Raw genomic sequence first — 11,373 nt, forward strand, 5'->3', positions numbered from 1 at the left:
TTTTAAATTGATCTCTCTCCAACACAAACAAGCTGAAACTACAAAGCAACTTTTAACCATTCAAACAAACCAATAGGAATACGTAGGAGGAGTGTTTATTTGTGGTTTTGGTGAACTGACCATTGAAGGGGAGCTGAGGACAGACAGCTGTTGTACAGTTTAGAATTTTATTCCATCCAACTTGGTGACATTTGTGGATTTAAGAGTTATAATTTCAATCAAGGTCAATCAACAACAACCTACACAGCTGCATCCTGCTCATCCCTGCCTGTTAATAATATTTCTTTGGCTATTTTTTCCATCGTCACAAGAAGAACGCATTGTTATACCTACACGACTGAATAAGTTGGTTGCGAATGAGTCCTGAAGCAACATGAATGTTGCAGCAGACCAGTGAGAGTCATGCTGTATCTTTGTGTGATGGTCGAATTTTGGTTAGGTTCAGGCAACAAAATGACTAGGCTAGGTTTAAGAAACAATTAGGAATTTAGGAAACAACAAAAAAGTATGTTACATATAGCTCAAGTACGTGTCTTAGGCATGTAACTTTAGTTACATAACATGGGTAAAATCAGGTAACTGTGTTTCTCAGTTAAAATAACTCACCATTGACTTTTGTTTTCAGACAGGACCCGAACAGATCTCTTCTAAATGCAAACTCTGTGGCTGTATACCACGTCACTTGACTTCCTCCTCTGCAGCCACTAGAGAAAATGTAAAAAAGTGTCATAATAAACGTATTTAACAACCTTTACGGCCTTTTTTCTGATGAGGATGGGCTGACATAACATTCACGTCGATAAACCCACCCATAAAGCTCTATTGGATCAATATTTCTTTTTTTTTTTCCCCAAGAAACCATCGGTGAGAACAGCAGCAGTTTGATTTAATCAGCAAACCAATCAGATGTCAGCAGTGATCTGATTCAGTCATTTGAGTCCAGAAAAGTAAAAATGATTTGAACATTCATCAGAAATAAATAACCATTAATTGAAATATTAAAGAAAACAGTTCCCCATGGCACACAGTAGACTGGACTCAAACAGTAGTTTCCATCAACAGTGTGAAGAAAAAGCACAAATAAACAGTTAACTGACATGATGTTGACTCATCTGCTAATTCAGTTTGTCCTGTTCTCTCAGTAAGTTTTAGGCTTAGTCATTTTCAGAGACTTGCTTCATTTATAATCATTACATGAAGGCTGAGATATATAAACTGTGGCCTTTTTCTTTCTTCTTGTTCCTTGTCATGCAGTTCAGTTGAAAAGATGGAAAAGAAAAGGATGCATGAAGCAGAATTTCCCTGTGATCAGTGCCTGGGCCTTTTGTCAAAGCTTACTTTGTCTCTTCTGCTATGGAGCAGACTCAGTGAACCTGACTATTGGAGCCAAAATTTAAACTAAATCAACCTTGCATAAAAATGTATTTGGCTTGTTTTTGTAGGGGAAATCCTTTAATGAGAAACAAAAGAAAAACATAAAAGTCACATAGCTGTATAAAAACAGAAAATGTACTGTAAAATATAACTTGTCAAGTCAAAAGTGAAGGACAAAAATAATGTGCTACTTTATTTTAATATACTTTAAGACCTTTGAACCATGTGTTACTGAAGATGGGCCTGTGTGGTTGTGTGTGTGATGGGTCACAGATAGAGGCCGCAGCAAACAAATGACAATACAAAATATCTGAAAAAAATGACAATTAGAAAACGCACAAAAACACAGCAGTTCCACTTTGTCCTCGTATGTGGCCGAGTGCCTCAAATCGCTTTTTTCATATTCTTTTGTTGCATGTGTTCTCTTCAACACCTAATTAGTTCTGATTAACATTGTATCATTTGACTTTACTTTTTTAAGGCTATATGATTAGTATTGTCCTTATGGGTGTTGGTATTGTTGTCGATGCTGTTATTATTACACTCTGATTTTTTTGTTTGTTTTTTTTTGCATATTCCAGATCAGTGGACATGTTGGAGAACAGGGTTCATGTTGATTTGTCTGTGCTGAGGGTTCTGTCCTTCCTCGTACCAGCCCAACAACCGGCCGTTGGCTGCCTGTTGGTTCTCATCTTGTAGTGATTCAATGAGGTTCATGTTCATGTCCTGTAGCAATAAATGTGCCATTTTTATAATGCAGCGATTTGAACGTCTCGTTCTTCTTGTTCTTTACAGCTTGCAGGGGAAAATGACATCCAGCGCGCATTGATGGATGTTTGAGGAAATCTTTCAATAATGCTCAGTTCAACAAACGCGTGATGGATTCAGACACAGTAAAATGAACAGTCCACTTTGTGAAACACACTCATATGTATTTTTATATCTTATGTAACATTTTCTTTCTTTTTTTTCCAAGAGTGAACTTAGAAACTTGAGTGAAACGATATGAGAGCATATTACCACACATTCTCCATAAGAGTCAGCAATTCAATTTTTATATTATTTTTTGTTTGTATTGCAAAAGAAATCAAATCTGACCATTGTATTATTATACTATTATACATGTAATTGCAAGAGTATTGGATTACAATGCTTGATGCATATTGATCTCATGGGATGGTGCATAACCAGCACATCCATTTTGAGAAAACATTGCTCACGTGGCTTTAAACACTTCCTTTAACTCTAGCTGCATTTTACGAGTTTTGAACTGGCAAGAAAAGAGGAAGAGGTCAGGTGATTTTTTTTTTTTTGTCATGTGACCTTTGTATCCATGGTCACCATTATAAATCATGGTCATGGTTTGGGTAAGAAGCACAACATTACTTACTTAGTGCTATGTTACAACAAATCAGACATTCCAGCATGTTGAATAACCTAGTATCATGTAGTAGTACAATATATCAGCATCTGAACAAGGGGGTCATCATCCAACTCAATAGCCTTCCCCTAAATAAAAACATACCAGGGAATAAAAAGAACAGATCCACAAATGCAGCCCTCTAGACACAGGCGCAGCACACAATATCCACATCAAGTCCAAACCAAACAAACCAAACCAAACAAATCAAACAGAATATTGCTGCATCTGCTGGTGCCAAACTCTCTACATCAGATCCAGCTCATAAGTCAAACGTCTTCAGTCCAACAGAGAGGAATTCATCTATTATTTGTTACTGTCCTCCTCCTGCCTGATGCTTTGGAGACACATCAGTGGTTATTACGAAAACAATGATCACCTATGAAACCAATTTTTAATGTAGTTTGGTGTGTTCACTTCTTATTTGTGGCAGTGCCTGTGCACGTTAGCTCGCTACTAGTGTTTTATCTATACTCATCTATCTTACAGCCCTCCATCAAATGCACAGGTTATGGAACAACAGCAAGAAGAGAGACTTTTGTTCCTCCAGTTTATCCTGAGGAGAGCATTTCTCCCCCACCCAGGGCGGCACAGGTTCTGGCCTCTAATGCTCCTATTCGCAGTTAATGCTATGGATTACACAAAAGACTGTGGTACATATTTCTGTCTATGTTCAGCTGGCTGCGCAGTGATTCCTCCTCCTCAGACGTGGGTATTTGTCGCACACCTGTGTGTACGCACCGCTTCCCCACTGGTAAAACCACACATTGTCCACAGGTTAAACAAACAGCATGCACTTTATTCATAAGTGATCTTTGGGAGTGTTAATAGGCATATTTTTCACTTGGGCCTGTTTGCACCCTAAAATATCCTGTGCACACAAGACAACATTCTTTGATTTCAAAGTTTAAGAAAAACATATTTTTTAGAACTACAGGGCAACACAATGTATGTTGTCCCCATGTCTGTGTGTTTGTTTGCGTGTGAATGGGAGTGTGAGGCTGTGAAACCAGGTTGTTTGTCTATGTATCAGTCCCGCGTTAGACTGGAAACCTCTCTAGGTTGTAGCACTGGGGGCCAAGCTCATTAGTAAACAGACAAATTATTTTGGCTTTCATTAAGACTTTAAATCTCTGTTTAAATGGACTCATATTAGCCATCCAGTGTTTTAGCTGTGATGGATATCGTCTTAAATCCTGTGTAATTTGGCACAATAGACACCACAGACATTTTGTCTCTATGGCTCACAGACTAAATGAAGTCCTTATGTGACACTAATCCCATATGTTTACCTGCTTTATGTTACCAGCCTGCTGTAACGAGCCTGGACCAGTTACACATCACGTCATGAGAATGGAGCGGCTGGTTCTTTAGCAGGAGGGATTGCCTCCTGAGCTGAGCCCAGGATGACTCTTCATTTTGACTCATCAAGGTGGGTTGATCTGTTTCTGGCTACAGGCTACATGGATGACGTCTGCTTGTGAATATTTTCGTAACATGTTTTTATGAGCTGACTGTTTTGTCACTTACAAACTCCATGTTCCACTTGCTTGGTTGCCAGCACCTCCAGCTCTACAGGAGTTATTTTTTTTTCATACTTATGTCAGTTTACTTGATGTTGGGGGAAAAGTTGTTTAGATGTCAGTTTAAAACGGCATGTATATGTATATTTACATTTTAGAGCATTTGTCAGATGCTTTTGTCTAAAGCGGCTCACAGTAATTCATACATACATTCAGACACTGATGGTGGCTGCCATGCAAGGTGCCGATTACAATTAACTGTTAGGTTTAGAAAGATCAGGGTTTGAGTTAAAATAAATATATTACATTAAGTGCCATAACTAATCTGAGCCATCCATCAACCCCAACTGGATGGATTTAGTTGAAAGCTCGGTAACGCCAAATATAACCGTGTGTGTCTGTGTCAAAATGTCAGAACTTCACCACTCTTGCAGACTCATCAGACTTTTAGAGGGTTCTCTTGGGGTGCAGACTTCACCAGACCTCAAAGATTTAACCACCCACAGTTTATCACATCATATCATACGGCCCTGTCCATTTGTTTGTTGGTTAGTTGGTTTGTCAGCGAGACAACTGAACACATTTCCACAGAATTTAGATGGGAGGACGGGTCTCAGCCCAGATTGGACCCAATTAACTGTTGGTGCCAATCGAAATGAATACCGTCCGTTCTAGGATTTCCTTCTTACTTACTTCAACATTGCAAGACAGGCTGTTTTTCAACCTCTTATTTAGGTGATTTGTAGCACAAACAGACCCCAGCAGGTTTTAATATGTTTTGGATTAGGCTTAGTCAAATTAAAGGGGACTACTGGGCGTTGGTGGGGGTATTTACTGTACTGCAGACCGTTGAATGTGAAAAACGATTATTACAATAGGCCATAAATAATATTCAACAACATACTAATACAAAAAAAATGCATAGGCCATAGAGGTTCTCAAACTTTTTTTTTTTTTTAAATCACTGCAGTCTTTGTGACGGTCCATCAGCTGCTTATATCACCTTGGAGTCTCTTGGCCTCTCAGGCATAGTCGTTACGACTGAGGTCCACAGGTTAGGCATTTGGAGTCAGCCCAGGTTTCGAGGGATTACAAGTCATGATTAGTTGAGAGCTTGAAGTTCAGATTGGTACTGAGGCGTGACACCCTACTTCTGTTTTTACAGAGGGAAAAAAAGACCCAAATAAATCACTGACAGGTGGAGGTCTGACCTTGTCTCCGTCATAAACACTGACCTGAGCTCTGCTGCTTTTTCTTCTGACACGTTTGTTTCCAGCACTGCTGGAACTTTTTAAAAAAAGAAATTTCACCTGATCCTGGCAGAGGTAGTCTGTCACACATCATCAGGTGTGGCTGCTGGATGTTTTCCAGCGTGGGCAAACTGATGTCATTGTATTTCTCTCCACATGTTTCTTTGGCTGTCTTGATACTCTCCGGGCTAAATAAATGTTGTCAGGCACACAAAATATTAATGTGGCATCATGTTAAAGGTTAGAAAGATCAGGCCAAACTGCCTGGTTGAGGATCATGGAAACATACAAAGTAACACCACTCACATAGAGTCTTATGTGGCTTCTGGCTTTGCGATCAGTTTTAACACAGGTTATTTAAAGCCACATGTGCAGAAGTCCAAACGTCCTCAGTTGCATTTAGTTAAGCATTAGTGGAAACAATCTGCAGTATTTCACATCACCTGCTTTTGGGCTCACAATGTAACAGTACTAATGTATTTGCCTTTTACCTTTAGAAGAACAACATCAGTGTCCGTACTGTGATACTGATTTTCTGCAAACTCCCCTTGCAGATAAGAATAAACCCAGAACAAACCATCTCTCCGACCCTGCTGGTTTACAGTCACAGTTCCCTCATATTTGTTTCCCGATAGTATTTTTGTCCTGGTACATTGCTGAATGGCGTATTTTGCAATGCTGGTGTTAGTCTTAGGATTATGCTTTTGTGTCTGTCATCCTTCCTGAAAAATGTGCTTTCATCAGAGACACCTGGTTAAACAAAGGCTGAAGACAGAAAATCCCTCCAGGGAGGGGTCAGTTCGGTCTGAATGCGTCTATCTCTCCATGCTACCCGGCTTTAGGGACCACAGTGTCAGCATGTCGGTCGCTCCACCGCATCAGTCTGCAATATCTTGAAAGCTTTTTGATGGATTGATGTGATTCTGTGTACAGCTGTTCAAGGTCCCCAGAGAATGAATCCTACAGAGTGACCTCACTTTTTCCCTTATCGCCACAATGACGCTAACATTTATTACTTAGAGTTAAAGATCCTGACAACTTTTTACCTTGGAAATACCACAGATATATTTAACATCTAAGGACCACACACTCGGGAACTTTACGTTACTTTATCGAACTAACTCAACAACTATTGAGTGGTTTGCTGTGGAATTTGGTGCAAGCATTCATTCACCCCAGAGGATGAATTACAATAATCCCCTGACTTTTTGTACAGCACACTGTTTGGGTCTAAATTGTATTTTGTCTAAAACGTTGGTTTACCTGCAAAATGAATGACGTTCCCATCATCCTCACCTGTACTTTGTGTTGAGTGCCATCGAGGAAATATTCAGACCATGCTCACATGCTAACCAGCACAGTCTGTCCATCCATCCTTTATCTATAAACCACTTGTGTTTTGTGGGGTTGTGGGGGGCTGGAGCCAATCCCAGCAGACATTAGGCATGACATTGAACTGGAGACGTTCACAGCCACAGGCAACTACCTGCATGCCTTTGGATTGTCTGAGGAAGCTGGAGAACCTGAAGGAAACCCAGGCGTGGGGAGAACATCCAAATTCTACACAGAAAGGCCCCAGCTGACTGACAGGTTCAGGCCCAGTGGCTGTGAGGCATCAGCGCTAACCACTGCACCTCAGCCAACACGGACAGACTAGAGGAGGAAGCTCCTCTTCCAGAAAGACTCCACTTTGAAATACATCTTTCCAGACATAATTTGGATTACAGATGGCCCAGCCAGCCAGGTGAGAAATGACCCACATAAGCACGCCAGACAGGATTAAAATCACTGAGCAGGGCAGGGGATCTTAAAATCACTCTCATCCTCCACAAAGAAGCCCATGCAGTCCAACTGGGATTTCAGTCTTGTTTGGTCACCTGTTGATATTTTTATCACTCCAGAGTAGATTTTAAACTTGCAGAATCTGTCTCACTTTAGAAATGTAACATCTTCTGGCACTCTTAAGAGTTAAAGAAAGCTGGATGTCATTCCCACTGTTCAAAATGATTTTTTTAACATTTTGTCACAAGAAAGAAAGAAAGAAAGAAAGAAAGAAAGAAAGAAAGAAAGAAAGAAAGAAAGAAAGAAAGAAAGAAAGAAAGAAAGCAACTTGAACAAGAGAAAAAAAGTTCATGACAAAAGCAAGTCCAAACAATCAAGAAATGCCTTTAAAAATAATGCTGACTTACAGTTTGGCTTGAATTCCTGAGAAACCACATCGTCTCTGATATGTTACGTAAGGTGCTGTAGCAGTGTGAGTTGATTGTGTGAGTAAAGGTTGTGTCACCGGGACGCTCCCATCTGCAGCATGTTCCTCTCTGAACTGCAGTCACACCCTGAGCGGCCAAAGACACAAGTGCTGTGTGATTCACATCCATGGAGGAGAGAGCAGATGTGTGAGATGATGAAATTAAGTCATTAACATAGAGCTTTCCCTTTTACAACCCCCCAACACACACACACACACACGCACACACACACACACACACACACACACACACACACACACACACACACACACACACACACACACACACACACACACAAACTTTTCACTGAAGCTGTACTTTTGTACTGAGTGAAATATTTCAACTGAGGACTCACTGAATGGCTTCCAGTCCATCAGATGGAAAGATTCTAAATGTCTTGTGCAACATTCAGCCTACATATTTGGAAAAGTCGGTAAACGTCGGGAAAAGTCTGAACAAGCCTTTAATAGAAAGTTTGGCTGCAGAGCATCACCTCCTGATGACACACACACACACATCAGTGGGTCAGTCACAGGTAAAACAAACACCTGTCCTTTTAATTTGTAAACTAAATCTTTTCATCAGTATTCGATTCAGAAGATGATTGGAGAAATGAAATATGGAAAATATGTTGATTTTTTACCCCATATGAGATGATAATTAAAGAAGGGTATGTTTTCATATCGGCTTAATGTAGGAAGTTGATCACTTTGTCATAATTTTTTCCAGTTTGGAAGTCTGCAGTGGGAAACAGACAGTGACTTTAACCACAGACCATAGCAGAGTGCATGCTTTGCCTCCCTTTACTCACTCACAAACTGTTTTTTGTGAGCAGGACATCATAGTTAATGTCGTAATGGCGTAAAAAGTTATGTGGAGTGTTGTGGAATCTATTCATTTTTTCTCATTCACTTCAAGTTTTACTTATTTCAAGTTGATTTAACTTGATAAAATTAAAATACATTTAGGACCACTGCAGAGCATACAGTACAAAACACAGGTTGAAGGTGGAAGTCTTCTGAATAAGAATGATGAGTCAGATGAATGTACAAATGTAAGAAATCCGTGTTTCTAAAGAAACACGATCAGCATATCAACAAGACTTCCCAGCATGCACTATCTGGGAGTTAAAGATATCCTGAAGCTATGTCTATAATTCATGATAAGAAAAGTCGTGGTTACTTTGTTTTTCACAGTCGTGATAAAAATGCTAATCATGATGAAGGAAGTAAGTACTGAATTCAGTCGAAGCCCGCCCCTCACACTTTCATTCCTTTCATAAATCCATTCAGAGAAATAATACACACGATCATCGTAACAAGGCTGCAACAAGTAGAAACACCTCCAGAGGATGGAAGAACACATTTCAGAGCGTAGATTAACCACTGATTTATTTCATCAACATGCTGTTCATTCTGTGACTTCGTGTAGGAAAGGCCTCTGCTGGCAGGAATCAGGCAGACTTCCCCCATCATCTACATTAAAGTGTGCACTATTTTCTGGAGTCATTTCGTCATCAAAAGTCATCCCACATACATAGCTTGGGTTTTAATGTTCTCAGTGCTTCTCACAGTGACTCCAGTATAGCTGTAGCCACAGTCTGGACCCAAAGCAAGATTCAGTGACCCGTCCTTTTTCAGGTTCTTTGTGAAAAAACAAGGAAGTGAGGCAGGGAGAGAAGGAAGGAGAGGACAGATGGGTAAAGGAGGAAATCAAGGAGAAGACATAATGTGGCTGTGAATCCTTTCTCTGTGTACAGCTGATACTATCTATATCTATTTACTGGTCCACATTTTCATATAAATCATGTACATGCATTCATTATGTATGTTTATTGATTTTACCATATTAAATGCTTATATTCACAAAGTCTGCACCACTATAGAAACATATAAAACTATTAAGTTCCTGCAGGAATGGAATCATAACGTGTGATGAAGCAACTCAGAACCCTTTAAAGTCACTGTGAATATCATTTTTGCGTGGGCTTTGAATACAAAATGAGTTTGATAAAGCCGACTCAAACAATTGATCTGTAAGACTTTCTTTTCCTTTGGAGGATGAAACCCTCATCCCACATGGACTGTTTCCTAAAATCATTGCTATGCTGCTTCTGTCCGCACCCGTCAGGCCCACGGGCAGGCGTGTACGACGGTTTGCACTCGCTAAAGTTCCACGTGCTGCAGCTCCATCGGCTCGGATTGAGAGGAAGATTTCCTAAACCCTCCTCAGGTGAGTGTGACCTGCCTGTAAGCTGATACTGACACTTTCAGACAGCTCATTTAGATTCAAATGTATTCATGAAAGTATTTAGACTGACAGGTTCGTCTCAGCAAAGTGCTTTGTAGAGAACAACAATAGACATGAATGAGATATTAATCAGTGCCATTATACTGTGTGTGTGTGTGTGTGTGTGTGTGTGTGTGTGTGTATGAGTTCATAGTATTAGCAGCTAAATGGGTGTGTTCTGAGCTGCAGCACAGTGGAATGTGAGGCGTGGCTGTCAGTGTTGCCCAACACAAAGCGCCTCAGCATTCAGTCTGACACCTATAGCAACCAGCGCTGTTTAACCAACAGTCAGAGAAGCCAGCCTCAACTGTAAGCTGTCGCTGTGTGTGCAGGTGTGTTCACACTGCAGGGAAACTCTTGTGTCTGATCTCCTGGAATGACTCTCCTCACCATGTTGTGATCTGTAGTTTAGATTTATAGAATGTGTTCAGAAATCACCTCCAGCCTGACCTCGACAATGGTGGATAAAAACACTGGTCATTGGTTACAAAACACTTAAAAGTGTGTTTCACTTGTTAGCTGTAACTGTCTCTCCAGGCGGATGTGTGAGGTCCACTGTGCAGAACGACGACCGCGTAGTTTGTTTTCATGTTCATCTCCGGACGGAAGCAGCTCCCCATTGTTGTGCTGTGGTCTCACTGGATATCTGTTCAAGAAAAGAAACCACAAGTACACATTTATGTGACATGACAAGAAGTTTGGAGGCCAACACGATCCCATATACAGCTTGCAAACTCACCAAGTGTGGAACAGAAATCTCCTGTGAACAGATGCTGAGAATGGACTTCAGTATGTAGAGTTTATTCCTTCAGCAGGAGGATAAACGGAGTGGATGCATTTTGAACCTTTAAACCTCTGTGAAAAAACAGTTTAAACACAGATTATTACTCAAAGCTTAGTATTTCCTTTTTCTCACATTATTGGATCTTCACTGACCGATTTATTTTTTCCTAAACAAACTAAACACATGTAAATGATCTCTCTTCATTTCCATGACTGAATAAACTGATCTTAAAGGACAACAACACAATTTCATACTGATTTACTTTGTTAATATGTGGCGGACCCTGCCACCTTTCCCGCTCTAAACTGTTCTGGAGACCTAATTTAAATAAATCTTGTTTATGCACCTATGGAAAGGTACAATATCTTTGAGTTTGTATTATCTTTCCATACATTACATAAATTAACTCACGTAGCTAAGTTACAATAAGTCACTGTCGACCTCTGGTGTCATTTGGGACATGAACAGCCGTCTCCATGGTGAA

The sequence above is a fragment of the Acanthopagrus latus genome, chromosome 12, assembly GCF_904848185.1.
Source record: "Acanthopagrus latus isolate v.2019 chromosome 12, fAcaLat1.1, whole genome shotgun sequence".
Classification (NCBI taxonomy): Eukaryota; Metazoa; Chordata; class Actinopteri; order Spariformes; family Sparidae; genus Acanthopagrus; species Acanthopagrus latus.